We start from the raw sequence: 18,104 nt of genomic DNA, 5'->3' as shown, positions 1-18,104 counted from the left end.
AGTTAAGAATACAGGCAGAATTTGTAGGGCAGTTTTGTTTTACTTCTTATTGCACTGGGAACCATTGAAGATTTTGGAGGAGGCAAAAGTAATGAGTCAATAGTTTCTGAAAGAGAAATCTATAGGTAATATATAAAACAAATGGGCTGGGAGAAGTAAGGCAGCTAGATCTGGGTGATCATTTAGGGGCCTTTGGCAATAATTCAGATCAGGTAACAATTTTTTTTTTTTTTCTGTAAAGGCCCAGATAGTAAATATTTTATGCTTGTGGGTCATCTGGTCTCTAACGCAACTACTGAACTCTACTGTTATAGTGTGAAAGCAGCCACAGAGAGTACCTAAATGAATGTGAGTGGCTGTGTTCCAATACTTACAAAAATAGGTGGCAGGTCAGATTTGGCACATAGGCCTGTTGACTCCTGTCCTAGGTCATCATTTATCAATATAAGTAACTTATTTTGGTTTCCCCAGAAAGCAAACTCTGAAACAAGGATCTGTTTATCTGGAAGGTAATCTTAGGAAACCCTCTGAAGTGGGAAATTAAGACAGTGAAGAGTGAAAGACAATAAAGGATAGAATTACAAACAGATTGCTACTGAAACCTGGGGTACCTCACTGAGGACCTTGTTAGAGACTATGTAGAATATCCCTATGTAGAACTGTCACATCGTAGGGTGAGGAAGCTGAGTATGTATTCACTATATCCATGCCTCGTTATTTGAGAAACACTCTTGAGATATTATCTCCCAGATGTTTCTGACATAAACAGACTAAATATGTTCCCATGACAAACAATGCCTTCAATCAGAGATGCAGAAAGACATGAGTGTGTATGGGAACCATTATGGAGGATATATGGGCTCAGCACAGTACAGTTGCCCCTCGGTATCTGTAACGGATTGGTTCCAGAACCCCCATGGAAATCAAAATCCTTGGATGCTCAAGTGCCTTATATAAAATGGCATAGTATTTGCATCTAACCTACGCACATCTTCCCATATACTTTAAATCACCTCTAGATTACTTATAATACCTAACACAATGTAAATGCTATGTAAATGTTGTAAATACAATGTAAATGCTATGTAAATAGTTGTGGCCTGTGGCAAAAGTTTTGGTTTTTGGAACTTTCTGGATTTAAAACATTTTTTTTTGATTTACGGTCGGTTGAATCTGCAGATGCAGAACCCACGGATGTAGAACCCATGGATACAGAGAGCCAACTGTATATGCTTCAGTGGGTGTAATGCCATATAGGTGAGTAGGGAAATGTTTTAAGAAAAGGGTGAAGTGGAAATGTATGCCTTCAGTGAGCTCCAGTCAAAATCCATGTGTCTGTGGGAGCAATATTTATTTTAAAGCCCACTTGGCAAGGAATAAAATTAAAGAGTGACCATTCAAAATGAAAGTTAATGGTAGATTGAACTAGATCAGTGAGAAAAAGGAAGAGAATTTCAAGAGAAATAAAAAGGTAAAATGGTTCTGTCACAGGTTGGGTTCCATGGGAATTTAGCACTCAGGATGTTTATTAGGAAGTGCTACTGGTATCAACAAGTATGTGTGTTGGGGGAAGAGGGTATAACATAGAACTGGAGAAAGTAAATGTTGAGCTGTGATGCAGCCCCAACAAAGGGCTCAGTCAACCTCATGGGGAATGCTATAGCTGAGCTGACCCTTCAGGATTATCCTGAGCTGGGGCAAGGGGGTCAGGTCTTTATACCCCTCTGTTGTTTGTTCATTGGAAGTTGGTTAGCTTTGGAAGGAAGCATGATTTTGGGTGAAGCAGTTTTCTTCAGCTAAGGAAGCCCTGAGAGAAGACTGACAGCCAAAAGCTATCTTTCCACAGGAACCCACCAGCTGAGGAGATAATTCCTGGTTGATGACTGAGAGTATCCACCACAGGTACATTTGGTGATAATTGGATATAGGGAGATGAGGAAGAAAAAAGAGGTAAATATAATAATGATATTGAGAAGCCCTAAGGAAGGTGACACAATTTAAAGAGGAAAAAGGGATTAAAAACTCAGTTAAATGTTGAGATCAAAATTACCTTTTTTTGCCAACACATTTCAGAAAAAAAATTAAGTTGATCTAGACATGAGAATATGGAAACTAATTTTATAAACCTAACATTATCTCAATGAAAAAAAGAAGCAAAAGCAAGCAAGCAAATACACTATGTGTGAAGTCTATTTTTCTTAAGGTCATGATAGAAATAATGTTAATGATATCATGCTTTGAGACATGATGAAAGTTAAGATTCTTTCCTGCATAACCACACAGATAGCTCTCTGGTCTGGATAAAAATTATAATTTGAAAAGCTCATTTTACCATCCATTATTACAGGATTGATATGTAACAAACTGTAGAAATGCAATGCTGTGGCCAGCTGTTTAGATGAAGTAGTGAAATATGCAAGTACATTTCTACTTTTCTTCAGGAAGAAGTTTGTTTTGCACAAGACTGAAAGTTAGATGAAGATAATTTGTCCTAAGTGGTTAACTTATACTTTAGTAACAGCAATTCTTAAATTTATTTTGATTGCAATAATACGATTCATAAATAAAATTTAGAGATAGCTATAAAACATGCATGTTCATAAGACAGAGACAACTCACTCCTAATGCAGTATTATGAAAATTAACTTGTACCAATTAAAGGTTGTATAATGTGGTATAACTTGCACATCATTTTTCTAATAATTTTTTCCAGTTGCTCTTTAATAATCTATATAAAAGCCATATGTCTGAGGTGTATCTCTGGCACGACGGTTCTAAATTTCTTAGGAGGATGTCACTCCGATCAGCTCAAGGCCCTCCAGCTTGTGAATATCAGGGCCATAATATATCCTTAAAAATAAAATTTTAATAACAACAATCAGATAAATTTAATGGGTTTAAATTTATAGAACCACCTCCAGAACCACTCTTATGTGTTATCAGTTACCTACTTCTGGACCATGCGGTATAGAGTGTAGCAGTTTTGAACCTATTTTCTGACACAGACACCTTTGGCAGTCTAAAAAAATATACTCAGAATACTGTTTGTATATAAATAATAATATATAAGATAGCAAAAAAAAAAAAATCTAAAAAAACCCTAAAAACAGAGCTATCATATAATCCAGCAATCCCACTCCTGGGCATATATCCAGAGAAAACCATACTTCAGAAAGATACATGTGGCCTTCCCTGGTGGCACAGTGGTTAAGAATCCACCTGCCAATGCAGGGGACCTGGGTTCGAGCCCTGGTCCGGGAAGATCCCACAAGCCATGGAGCAGCTAAGCCCGTGCACCACAACTACTGAGCCTGCGCTCTAGAGCCCATGGACCACAACTACAGAGCCCACGTGCTACAACTAGTGAAGCCTGCACGCCTAGAGCCCGTGCTCCACAACAAGAGAAGCCACCACAATGAGAAAGCCCGTGCATCACAACAAAGAGTAGCCCCCACTCGCCACAACTAGAGAAAGCCTGTGTGCAGCAACGAAGACCCAATGCAGCCAAAAATAAATAAATAAAAATAAATAAATTTATAAAAAAAAAGATACACACACCCCAATGTTCATTGTAGCACTATTTACAATATCCAAGACATGGAAACAACCTAAATGTCCATCAGTGGATGAATGGATAAAGAAGATATGGTACATATATACAATGGAATATTACTCAGTCATAAAAATGAATGAAATAATGCCATTTGCCGCGATATGGATTGATCTAGAGATTATCATACTAAGTGAAGTAAGTCAGAGAAAGACAAATATCATATGCTATCACTTGTATGTTGAATCTAAAAAAATGATACAAATGAACTTATCTACAAAACAGGAACAGACTCACAGACTTAAAAAACAAACTTATGGTTATCAAAGGGGAAAGGTGGTAGGGGAGGGGTAAATTAGGAGGCTGGGATTAACATATACACACTACTATATATAAGGTAGATGATCAATAAGGACCTACTGTATAGCACAGGGAACTCTACTCAGTACTCTGTAATAACCTATATGGGAAAAGAATCTGAAAAAGAATTAATATATATATATATGTATAGCTGATTCACTTTGCTGCACACCTGAAACTAACACAACTTTGTAAATCAACTATACTCCAATATAAAATAAAAATTTTAAAAAAGATAGCAAAGGAAACCAGTAATTTTAAAATAGTGCTGTCAAAATAACTATGAAATGCATCTGTGAAGTAGGAGCATATATGCTCCTTAATGCACTGAGCAACAAGATTTAGTGGGTGATTTCATAATCTCAATATGTGTGATATGACTGTTACATGGTTTAAAAATACCTGGGATGTTTACTGGTGACCTGGTCATAGGTACTTCTTACCTATTAGGTTGGTTGCCCATATTCATACTTGAAGGAAATGACACATTTCAGTGAGGCATTCATGAAAACATAAAAGTCATTTTTTTCCATCCAGTTCTTCATCCTCCCCATCCCCTGAATTTTATACATGGGAACCTCTGGGGGACCATGGCTGCTAGGTGAGAAACCCATGGCACACCCTGCTCTACTGCCCTCTGCCAGAGCCACATGTGTGGTGAGTTTGGGGTTGGCAAGTCAGTCCAGTGGTTCTTCTGCTCAGTCCACTTCGATGAAATCCTTCCCCTGAGGGCATTTCTTTGATGCAAGTGAGGCCAGATGGTGAAGGAATGTAAATTCGAGAACAAGAAGCTTAGACTTCAATCCATAGACATTTTCCAGCCTTTGATACTTTTCTGATAGCATGCTAGTATGATCCGAGCAGTGGTTTAGCTTTATAACCCTGTTAGTGGTGAACAAGATGGCTTGAAACTGAGACGGGGGTTGAGTAAAGCATGAGAAGGAAGTATGGGTTGAGTTGAGATATCACTGTCACTGTCCCCCCTTAAGAGGGAGGGGTAAATTACCAGGTAGTGTGATGTATTATCAAGACTTGATGAATGTGGAATTTGGATAAAGAATCAAAGTTCTCATTAATAATGTTTTCTAATCAGGCAATATGAAAATTATTTCAATATAAACAGAAGCAGAGAAGTAAAGTCAAAATATATTTGGGGAGGACACATTATGTCTTTTATTTTAAATGTTCACTACTTGCTATCATGGCTGAGGAAATGTCCAACAGGTACTTGTTAGTCTTGAACTGAAGTTCTGGGTGGGAGGCTGGGAATTATATGGAACAAGATGGTATTTGGATTTGTGAGTGAGTGTGGTAAGGCGTCTGAAGGACAATGTGCAGAGTGAGAGAAGAGCAGAGAGGTAAAAACAAAACTTTGGGGGAGTGCTACATGGAGAAGGAGCAGAGAAGTAGTGAAAGAAAATCCCAAAACACAGGAGACAAAGTAATAGTATAGTTTCACATAAGGTAAGCAGTTATGAGTAAATTCTAGGGTGTAATGTATAATATGGTGACTATAATTAATAGTACTGTATTGTATACATGAAAGTTACCAGAGAGTAAATCTTAAAAGTTCTCACCATGAAAATAAATAATGGTAACTACGTGAGGTGATGGATGTGTTAACTAACCTTATTGTGGCAATAATTTTGCAATATATACGTATATCAAATCATCACACTGTACACCTTACGTTGACATAATGTTATATGTCAATTATATCTCAATAAACCTGGGAAAAAAGACAAAGAATTTGCCAAATTGTCTTCCAAAGTGACCACACCATTTTGCATTCCCACCAGCAATGAATGAGAGTTCCTGTTGCTCCACAATCTTGCCAGTATTTTGGTGTTGTCAGTGTTCTGAATTTTGGCCATTCTAGTAGGTGCATAGTGATATCTCATTGTTTTAATATGCATTTAATATCCATTCCCAGATGACATTTGATGTGGAGTATCTTTTCGTATGCTTATTTGCCACCTGTATTTCTGTTTTGGTGGGGTGTCTGTTATGATCATTGGTCCATTTTTCAATTCAGTTGTTTTCTTATTGTAAAGTTTTAAGAGTTCTTTTTTTTTTTTTTTTTAAAGATTTATTGATTGATTGATTGATTGATTGATTGCTATGTTGGGTCTTTGTTTCTGTGCTAGGGCTTTCTCTAGTTGTGGCAAGCGGGGGCCACTCTTCATCGCAGTGCGCGGGCCTCTCACTATCGTGGCCTCTCTTGTTGCGGAGCACAGGCTCCAGACGCGCAGGCTCAGTAGTTGTGGCTCACGGGCCTAGTTGCTCCGCGGCATGTGGGATCTTCCCAGACCAGGGCTCGAACCCATGTCCCCTGCATTAGCAGGCAGATTCTCAACCACTGCGCCACCAGGGAAGCCCCAAGAGTTCTTTTCATATTTTTGGTAACAGTCCTTCATCTAATGTGACTTTTGCAAATATTTTCTCCCAGTTGGTGGCTTGTCTTATTCTCTTGACTTGCTTTCACAGAGCAGAAGTTTTTAATTTTAATGAAGTCCAGTTTATCATACATTTGGTGTTTATCTAAAAAGTCATTGCCATACCTAAGGTCATTTAGGTTTTTGTCAATGTTATTTTCTAGATTTATAGTTTTGTGTTTTACATTTTGGTCTGTGATCTATTTTGAGTTCATTTTTTTGAAGGGTGTATGGTCTGTGTCTAGATTTTTGTGTGTGTGTGTGTGACTGTCTAGTGGTTCCCATACCATTTTTTGAAAAGACTGTCTTTGCTCCATTGCATTACCTTTACTCCTTCATAAGAGATCAGTTGACAATATTCACGTGAGTCTATTTCTAGGCTCTGTATTCTGTTCCATCGAACTATTTGTTTTTCTTTCGCCAATATCATACTGTCCTAATTACTGTAGTTTTATAGTAAGTCTTGAGGTTACACAGTGTCAGTCTTTCAACTTTGTTCTGCTTCAATATTGTGTTGGCTATTCTGGATTTTTGCCTCTCCATATAAATTTTAGAATCAGTTTGTCGATATCCAAAAAATAACTTGCTTAGCTTTGATTTGGATTATATTGAATCTGTAGATTATTTTGGAAAAGAATGGACTCTAAGAATTTAATATGTTGATCTTGGCTGATGGCCTAAAATAATATCCAAACATTGAACAACAAGAATACTTTTATATAGCATTTACTTACAGGGGCAAATCTTTAGATGTTACAGAACATTACATGGACATAGTTCAGTGCAGTCACCAAGGTGCTTTAACTCTGTTTACTCCTCATTAGAAAACTAAATACTGAGAACTTACAATTAAGGTGGTTTCTAGTCGTATTAGTAAATTTAATCTCTACCCTGAACATTCTTAATATACTAGTCTGAAGTTCAATCCTATTATTCATGACCTTTGATAGTAACAAATAGTCAATTAAGCTTGTAGCTCCAGAAAATAAGTAACAATGATGTTTTAACATCATCAACAAATACCCTGTATTTCTGCTCAATAGCAGCTATAAGTGCTTTTTTACTTGCTGGAAAGTGATTGTATTCATTTACTTCTTACAAGTGTGAATTATAGCTAAGACACATCTCTAAAAATTTGCAGTTCAGAAATTAGCACACTGGAAAGAAATCTTTTATGACAATAGCACAAGAAAGCCTCATGCAAACAACTGCAAACAAGCTTTTATTCAGCTTTGGTAAAGGCTTGACATCAGAAAACTTCTGTTTAATGTCTAAATAAAATGTTTAATGTGAGCACAAAAAAGTTGTTCTTATGTTAGGCCTATATTAAAGCAAGATAGAAATAGTTTTTATAGTCAACATTCTGCCACTCTCTGAAATAATACACTTTCCAGAAACACATTTATTACCAGTTGCCATCTTTAAAATGAGAAATTCAGTTCAAAATTTGATTTCTAATATTATGTGTGATATGAAGTACTACTTGCCCTGTACCTTTTTAGAAAGCAATGCCAACAAAAGTATTACCATTTAATTTTGCATTTTCATTTAACTTTGGGAAGGATATTTATTCTATCCACCACATTGTAACAGGAAAATTGCACATCTTGTATTTCAGAATTTCCTATTTAACTGTTATTGCAAAAAGAACTTATTCAGAAGTCAAATAATTCATTTTCAATGCCTTAAAATATCCCTTTGAAAACATTTCAAGGTAAAGCCAAGGTTATATATTTCAATCGATTTTTAGCCTTATTCTTTTTCTTAAGACAATATTCCAAAACCAAAATAGTTGGCCTGAGAAAGGCTTTTTTAAAAAATATAAAGCATATATAATAGGCTTATTCCATTTTTACTTTTATAAAATATATTTTAAATATTATTTTCTAAAATATCAATAAATCAGTAAACTTTCTTTTTAATGAGAGATTTCTCTCTTGAATATAAGCCACACTAATTTTTATATCTTGAGCAAGCCATCCTTTGATTTCTGTCATTTAAACTGACATACAGCTATTTCAAGGCTTCCAACAATATTGTAACAACAAAGAATCACTTTACATAAAATCTAGTTTTAGTTTGTTTTATGTATCATAAGAATATGTAATATTGTCTCAAAGATGTAGCTTTTGAAAAATCAAAAGCCATCATCAAAATATGATCACTTTTTATAATTCCATGTTACGTGAAGAACAGACTCTGAATCTCCTACCTACTACTTCCTGTCTCTGGGACCTGGGCCAGGTTATTCAACCCCCTAAACCTCAATTTCCTCATCCATGGAATGATAACATAAATACTCCCTACGTCATCAGCTGTTATACCATCAATGGGTGATAGTGCTATGAAGCCCCTAACATAGAACATGCAGAAGGTACTAAATAAATGCTAGGTCTCCTCATTATTTTACACCATCAAATAAACATGACTTCAGCTCCCAATTATGTCATTCTCTGGTTGTGTGACCTTGGGTTACTAATTAACCTCACTAAATGTCAGGTTTCTTATTTGTCAAATACAGATAATATTTAACCTTTCAGGATGGATATGGGCAGTAAATGAGAATAAGTGAAATGCACACAACTACTAGGGCTCAATTAATGTTTATCACTCTTATTTAACATGCTAACTCCCATCTCCACCCCATCTCTGGCCCTCACATTTGGTAACACAGTCTTTTTCAACATGGAAAAAAAAATCATGTAGGGGCATCCTTTGCATGCTAACACTGGGTTAACTGAAATTTACTCTTTAATTTTTAAATAAAGTAAGCCCTAGAGAAAATCTGTTTGGAAACTGGCTTAGAAGATGCATGGTACAAATGTAAATCTACCACTTACTTGTACCGCTGAAAAAAACTCTGTGTATCATTTGAAGCTCATGAGAAATCTGCTTATGATGATCAGTTTCACTTTTTCATGTGTTCTAATAACTAACTATTAGAACAACACATGGCTCCTTTATTAACAATAACTACTAACACTATATCTGTATCTTATCTACTTTACTAATCCCCACAAACATTTGATATAGGTAAGATTATTTCCACTGTTTTAAAGAGGAGGAAACTGAGGCACAAAAGAGCTTAAGTGAGTTGTTGACATTCACGTAACTCATCAGTGGCAAAAATAAGATTTGAACCATGGCAGTTTGTCTCCACAGTCTTTGCATCTATGTGCCATATTGTCTCTCTTTAATGTTGAAAGAAAGCTAGTGACCACAGACCACAGAAAATTATAAGGTATTATCTAATGTAAACTTCTGCTTTTTCTATCTTCTTCTCCTCACTATTCTCTTCTTAGTTTGGCAAACAAACACCTAAAGGGAATAGCCAGATGGCTATACATCCCTTTTATGAAAACTCTCTAACATGATATAAGTATATGGTAGATTTTGGACTCCGTTTGTCTTCCACCCTCTCCTAGCTTGTCTCAATAAGAAAGCCAGGAAGCGTAATGTCAAGAGTTTGGCTGAAATCAAATTTGTATTTTGCTGTATTGTTCCTATTACCAGTGTGGTCTGTCACATAGATGTAGGAGCATAAAAACCAATCAGGTGCCACTAGTCTTTGAAGTATCGGTTGGTACAAACCATTTCATGCTTTTTTAGAGGACAAGAATGGTTTTCAAAAGCAGGGCTTTGAAGAACTTCAGAGAGAGTAGAATAGGTATGCTTGGATCCTGCCATGGTCCTCTGGACCCTCCTCTTTGCTTTTACCATCTCTGCTTTCTCAGGTGGCCCTGATGTCTTATGATAGCTCTAGCCACCTTCAGGATGGTGTTATCCTCCAGAGCTTGTGAGCACTAGAACTTTTCCTCCTGCCCTTGTCCATCAAATCAAGATGTATACCAATTGTAACCCAACATCAACTCAGATGACCAGCTAGAGAAAAATTCATTCATGTTAATAAATCAGTGAGTGATGATGTATCCTGCAGTTTCTGTTTTTACATAAGATGATCTGTCCTTTATCTGCTAGTCCACCATTGGCCTCTAGACCAACATCTGGCATACAGCAGCAGGTATCCAGTCAATATTAAGTGAAAGAAAAAATACAGTTCAAAAATAAAATTGTTTCTAAATATTAAAAGATGTATTCAGTAGTGCAATAATGGGAGGGCAATAAAATACAAGAACACGATCAAGGAAAATTTGTAAACTTGGAGAAAAGCATAAATTTGACAACTGCATCTACTCTGTCCAGCTGAAGGGAAAGACAGTCCTGCAATTCTAGTGTTTACTGTGAAACCCACATTTAACTGGCACACTATTAATTTGTAATTCTTGATCATGTGTTAGGGACATAGTTCTTCTTGGGAGTGCAAGACAGGCTGTAGATGCTCTATTGAATATAAATTCAGGTTGCTTTAGGAAGAAGGTTCTAGTGGCTGATGACTCAAAACTGGACATTCTACTTAAAGTCTTTATATCTGAATGTTGAACTGCCAATATATGTTTTGCAATTATATTGAGTAGATAAAACTCTTTGTGTGTGTGTGCATGCATGCATGTGTGTGTATATGTGTATGTGTGTGTGTCCTGCACGGCCAATCAAAAAAAAATTTGTGACTTATTTCAAGCATCTTTTCTGACCACAATGGTATGAAACTAGAAGTCAACCACAAAGAAAAACGGAAAAAAAAATGAACACATGGAGACTAACAACATGCTACTAAAAAACCAATGGATCAACAATGAAATCAAAGAGGAAATGAGAAAATATCTTGAGACAAACAACAATGAAAACACAACCTTACAAAATCTATGGGATGCAGCAAAAGCAGTTCTAAGAGGGAAGGTCATAGCAAAACAGGCCTTCCTCAAAAAAACAAGAAAAATCTAAACTAAACAACCTAACCTACCACCTAAAAGAATTAGAAAAAGAAGAACAAATAAAACCCAAATCAGCAGAAGGAAGGAAATAATACATATCAGAGAGGATATAAATAAAATAGAGATCAAGAAAACAATACTAAAGATCAATAAAACCAAGTGCTGGTTTTTTGGAAAGATAAACAAAATTTACAAACTTCTAGCCAGGCTCACCAAGAAGAAAAGAGAGAGGACCCAAATAAACAAAATAAGAAAGAGGAGAAATAATAACTGATACCACAGAAATACAAAAAATCATAAGAGAATACTATGAACAGTTATATGCCAACAAAATGGACAACCCACAGAAAATGAACAAGTTTCTAAAAACAGCCTGTCAAAATTGAGTTAAGATGAAACAGATAATTTGAACAGACAGACAGGTCACTAGAAGTGAAACAGAATCTGTAATTGAAAAAAAAACCAAAAAACCAAAAAAAACTCCCTGCAAACAAAAGTCCAAGACTGGATGGCTTCACTGTGGAATCCTACCAAACATACAAAGAAGAACTTATACCTATCCTTCTCAAACTCTTCCAAAAGACTGAAGAGTAGGGAACATGCCCAAAGTCATTCTACGAAGCCAACATCACCCTGGTACCAAAACCAGACAAAGACACTACTAAAACAGAAAATTACAAGCCGATATCTTTGATGAATGTAGATGTGAAAATCCTCCACAAAATATTAGCAAACGAAATCCAACAATATGTAAAAAGAATCATACACCATGATCAAGTTGGACTCATCCCACGGTTGCAAGCATGGTTCAACATACGCAAATTAATCAATGTGATACACCGCATTAATAAAAGAAAAGACAAAAACCACATGATCATCTCAATAGATGCAGAAAAAGCATTTGATAAAAGTCAACCTCCATTCATGATAAAAACTCTCATCAAAGTGAGTATAGAGGGAACATATCTCAACATAATAAAGCCATTTATGACAAATCCACAGCCAACATAATACTCAATGGTGAAAAGCTATAAGCCTTCCTGCTAAACTCTGGAACAAGATAAGGATGCCCACTCTCATCACTTCTATTCAACATAGTATTGGAAGTTTAGCAACATCAATCAGACAAGAAAAAGAAATAAAAGGTATCCAAAATGGAAGGTAAAAGGTAAAATTGTCACTATTTGCAGATGACATGATACTCTATATAGAAGACCAAAAAAATTCCACAGAAAAACTATTAGAACTAATAAATGAATTCAGCAACATAGCAGTATACAAGATTAATATACAAAAAACTGTTTCATTTCTTAAACTAACAATGAAATATCAAAAAGAGAAAGTAAAAACAAATCCCGTTTAAAATCATGTCAAAAAAAATTAAAATACCTAGGAATAAACTTAACCAAGGAGATAAAGACCTATACACTGAAAACTATAAAACATTGATAAAGGAAACTGAAGATGATTCAAAGAAATGAAAAGATATCCCATGTCCTTGGATCAGAAGAATTAATATTGTTAAAATGACCATACTACCTAAAGCAATCTACAAATTTAATACAATCCCTATCAAAACACCCATGACATTCTTCACAGAACTAAAACAAAAAATACTAAAATTTATATGGAACCACAAAAGACACAGAATTGCCAAAGCAATCTTGAGGAAAAAGAACAAAGGTGGAGACACAACCCTCTCAGACTTCAGACGATGCTACAAAGCTACAGTAATCAAAACAGCATGACGTACAGAGTGAAGTAAGTCAGAAAGAGAAAAACAAATACCGTATGCTAACACATATATATGGAATCTAAAAAAAAAAAAAAAAAAGGTTCTGAAGAACCTATGGGCAGAACAGGAATAAAGACACAGACGTAGAGAATGCACTTGAGGACACAGGGAAGGGGAAGGGGAAGCTGGGACGAAGAGAGAGAGTGGCATGGACGTATATACACTACCAAATATAAAATAGATAGCTAGTGGGAAGCAGCCACATAGCACAGGGAGATCAGCTCAGTGCTTTGTGTCCACCTAGAGGGGTGGGATGGGGGGGGGAGGGAGATTCAAGAGGGAGGAGACATGGGGATATATGTATATGTATAGCTGAGTCACTTTGTTATAAAGCAGAAACTAACACACCATTGTAAAGCAATTATACTCCAATAAAAATATAAAAATAAAATTAAAAAAACAAACAAAAAAAACAGCATGACATTGGCACAAAAGCAGACATACAGATCAATGGAACAGAATAGAGAGCCCAGAAATAAACCCATACGCCTACAGTCAATCAATCTACGACAATGGAGGCAAGAATATACAATGGAGAAAAGGCGGTCTCTTCAGCAAGTGGTGTTGGGAAAGCTGGACAGCCTCATAGAAACAAATGAAGTTAGAACACTCCCTCATACCATATACAAAAATAAACTCAAAATGGTTTAAAAACTTAAATATAAGACAATATGCCATAAAACTCCTAGAAGAGAACATAGGCCAAACATTTTCTGACATAAATCATAGCAATGTTTTCTTAGGTCAGTCTCCCAAGGCAATGGAAATAAAAGCAAGAAATAAACAAATGGGACCTAATTAAACTTACAAGCTTTTGCACAGCAAAGGAAACCATCAACAAAACAAAAAGACAACCTATGTACCGGGAGAAAATATCTGCAAACGATACAACCAACTAGGCGTTAATTTCCAAAATATATAATCAGCTCATACAACTCAATATCAAACAAACAACCCAATCAAAAAATGGGCAGAAGACCTAAATAGACATTTCTCTAAATAAGGCATACAGATGGCCAACAGGCTCATGAAAAGATGCTCAACATCACTAATTGTTAGAGAAATGCAAATCAAAACTGCAATGAAGTATCACCTCACACTGGTCAGAATGGCCATCATCAGAAACTTTACAAATAATAAATGCTGGAGACGGTGTGGAGAAAAGGAAACCTTCTGTTACATTTCTACACTGTTGGTAGCAATGTAAATTGGTGCAGCCACTATGTAAAACAGTATGGAGGTTCCTTAAAAAACTAAAAATAGAGATACTATATGATCCAGCAATCCCACTCCTGGGTATGTAACCAGAAAAAACAAAACCTCTAATTTGAAAAGATACATGCACCCCCAATGTTCATAGCAGCATTGTTTACAATAGCCAAGACATGAAAATAACCCTAGTGCCGATCAACAGGTGATTGGTTTACGGAGAATATATATATATATACACAATGGAATATTATTCAGCCATAAAAATATGAAATATTATCATTTGCAGCAATATGGCTAGATTTAGATTATATTATACTAAGTGAAGGAAGTCAGAGAAAGACAAATATTATATGAAAGTAGTTATGTGTGGAATCTAATAAATAATACAAATGAATCTCTATACAAAACAGAAACAGACTCACAGACATAGAAAACAAACTTATGGTTATCAACGAGGAAGGGGGGAGGAAAAATTAGGAGTATGGGATTAACAGATACAAACTACTGTGCATAAAACAGATAAGCATCAAGGATTTACTGTGTAGCCCAAGGAACTATATTCAATATCTTGTAATAACCTATAAAATAAAACAATCTGAAAAAAAAAAAGAATTTTTATATGTTGTGACCAGTTATTTACAGTTAAATGAAAATGTGATTTGATAAACATTTCTGATGTAAAGCATTTACTTAAGAATCTCAGATATAGGGGTTTATTATAAACTATTTTATTCATACATCATCCTTTTTTTAGATACTCTTTCAAATTCAAAGCACTCTTCAAAAATGCTTTCCTAATATGTGAGAAATTATATATAGCCTATTGGAATCAGTAGGGTTGGAAGATTCTTCAACAATTTTGAAACTTTAAAACCTTACATGGAAGCTTAGGAAGCTATCACCACAGTGCAGTGGGGCTCCAAAGAGATGAGCACAATTGCATTCAATACTCATGAAATATACCTGACTAAGACATATTTGACAAGTTAGTCATGCTAGTGGAATGACTGGTGTATTAGACAGGATCCTCTAGAGAAACAGAACAAATAGGATATACATAGATAGACAGATAGATAGATAGATAGGTAGGTAGGTAGATAGATATACAGAAAGAAATTTATTATGAGGGATTGGCTCATGCAGTTATGAAGGCTGAGAAGTCCCACAATCTGCCATCTGCAAAATGGAGACTCAGGAAGGCTGGCGGTGTAGTTCCAGTCCAAACCCGAAGACCTGAGAACCAGAGGAGCCAGTGGTGTATGCCTCAGTTCCAGGAATGCCAGAGAACAAGGAGCACCAATTTCTGAGGGCAGGAAAGATGGGCGTTCCAGCTCAAGCAGAGAGCAAAGTCACCCTTCCTCCAAATTTTAGTTCTATTCAGGCCCTCAGTGGATTGGATGATGCCCACATAGAAAGGTGAAAGCAATCTCTTTCATTCAGGCTACCAATTCAAATGCTAATCTCTTCTAGAAACACCCTCACAGACACAGCTATCTAGGCATCTCTTAGTCCATTCAAGTTGACATATAAAATTAACCAGCACAAGTGGAATATGTTTAGAAAATGATACCACAAAACCATTGCCATGGGAATCAAGAAGTACATAGACAAGAAATAACAAATATAAAAGCATTTCACAGGTATCTCAAGTAGTTGATCAAGTTATATTATTTTTCTGGACTTTGTGGTGCTTACAGTATTTATCACCTTTCAAAATTTATAATTCGTTGTGATTTCTTTTCCCATTTTCATAGTCCTTTTAATACCTAATTTTTTAGTTTCAATTTTATATTCTCTTCTCTTAAAGAAGCTGTGCATATCATACAAGTTTCAAGCGCCACAAAACCTGAATTTCTCCCCGAGTGCGCCTGATTACAGGCTTACTTACCTTTGTTATAACATCCGCTGCATAGTTAAGCTCCTAAACAGAACTGCCAATTTTCCAGATACATACTGTGCTTTTATCTCGTAGCCATTTCATTGCCACTGCTGGGACAAGGATGGAACTAGGCTGAAAGCAAAGAGAGATGGTGTAGTTAAGTCTGTAATTTAAGTAAGTGACTTGAGAGTAGCGTAAATATACCATAGTAAATCTTGTAAAAATGTTGATCTTGATTTTACTTTTTCTTTAAGTCCATTTTGTAATACGTTTATAGTAGCACTGAATGACAATCTGTACATTTTAAGCTGTGTATAAGTTATTATTTATAACCAACAAGGAGAATCTATTATGTTCTCATCAGTACAGTGACAAACATTGAGTAGTTTAATATAGGGGATAGAATATTAGCTTTGAATCAGGCAGATCTTGTTCAGAACTGGGTTATACCTCTTACTCATTTTGCTTTGAGTAAGTTGTTTTATTCCCGAGCCTTTGTTTTATCCTCTATAAAATGTGAACTAAAAAATAGCTATCTTAAAGAATGGTTGAGAATGTTAAAAGAGATTTTGTAAATGATTCCATTGCTTGGTTGTGACCCATGATAGGCATTGATGTAATACGTTCTGGGTGTTACTATTATCAAAGATTCTTTCCATCATGGAATTATTGAGTCATTTTATTATTACTCTGTATCTGCAGGGGATGTCCCTACTTTACAGGCAGAAGCAAAGGTTTGCTTACTGTAGGCTACCAAATAATTCTTTTAACTTTGTCCTGGAAAATAGTTTTATGTTAAGTTACCAGTGAAGAAGACATTGTGAGAGGATCATCTAACTAGAATAACTTGTAACATGATAAGCAATTAAAGTTGCACCATTGTTTTGATGCCTAGCTTCTATACTAAAAGATTTATGGTATGTACTACTGTCCTATTCTTGGCAGGCCAGTGCTTGGTGCTATTCACAACAGCTTAGCATCAATTCACATAATTAAGGTTCAATGAATTAGCTGTAGCTGAGTAACACAATACACATTGTACCTATAAAAATATACTCACCATGTAAATACGCTTATAAAATATCTGTAGGTCAAGCTTATACCATTGGCTCAACTGTCATCCCTTCTTATAAAAGATTCTGTCTTAGCCATATTTGGGGTAAATGATTCTATCTCTGTGGCTACAGCTGATTAGATCAAGAGTGGACACTTGACAACCGGAATACCTCTCTGGGGAATTTGGAATAACATTTTAGGCTGTGTCTGCAGATATCAGACCTGCCATAATGAATCAAGACTAGATTTGGCAGTATAGAAGTTTAAAACTCTATACAAACCAAAGTAATGGGGTAGCAAATCCTAAGTATTTTCAGGGCAAGTCAGTGTTCAGAAAGGAGGCTGGGGTAGGCTTGCAGAATAAAAACAAAGGTATGGCACACTGTGGATGAGAGAGAGGGAAGATGATAAGGGAGTGTGAGCAAGAAAAAGAGCCAGAGAGTGAAAGAGTAAGTGTAAGACTATATGCCTGATGATTTTTTAGTTTCTGTAAAATTCAGCTACACTTCCAAATATTGGGCCTTGTAAGATTCTCCTCCTACTAGAGAGTAAAATAAATTCCCTATTTATTTTAAGTAGTTTGAGTGAGTGTTTTTTATAACCATGTGATTGCTAATTAGAATTCTAACAATTATATATTTCATATCTGTACAGGGTCTGAATCAAGCTAAGCAAGATATCTTTAGAAATATAAAAAACTGCTACTGTAATATGGAAGGTTTAATTCCTCTATCTATAGTAGTTTGCTATTGCTGCTGTAACAAATTATCACAAATTTTGTTACTTAAAACAACAGAAATTTATTATCTTACAATTCAGGAGGTCAGAAATCAGAACAGGTCTCATAGCGCTAAGATTAAGGTGTCAGCAGGGCTGCATTCCTTCTGGAGAATCCATCCCTTGCCTCCCCCAGTTTCAAGAGGCTGCCTGCATTCCCTGGCCTGGGCAGCATCATCTCAGTCTCTACTTCCATCATCACATCTCC

General features: G+C 35.9%; 1 protein-coding gene across 1 annotated transcript in view; it reads right to left on the bottom strand.

Moving 5' to 3' along the window:
- The window catches only part of LOC309621123 (melanoma-associated antigen B16-like), a 42,439-nt gene extending 25,295 nt beyond the window's left edge, over nucleotides 1–17,144 (bottom strand). The window contains exon 1 of the mRNA XM_082378233.1: nucleotides 16,073–17,144. The gene's annotated coding sequence lies outside the window, so the exon portion shown is untranslated. The remainder of the gene's footprint in view (nucleotides 1–16,072) is intronic.
- Between the last annotated feature and the right edge of the window lie 960 nt (nucleotides 17,145–18,104).

Source organism: Balaenoptera borealis (assembly GCF_965194805.1).
Source record: "Balaenoptera borealis genome assembly, chromosome: X".
Classification (NCBI taxonomy): domain Eukaryota; kingdom Metazoa; phylum Chordata; class Mammalia; order Artiodactyla; family Balaenopteridae; genus Balaenoptera; species Balaenoptera borealis.
Note: the sequence above shows the minus strand (reverse complement) of the source record. Positions and strands in the feature narration are given on the sequence as shown.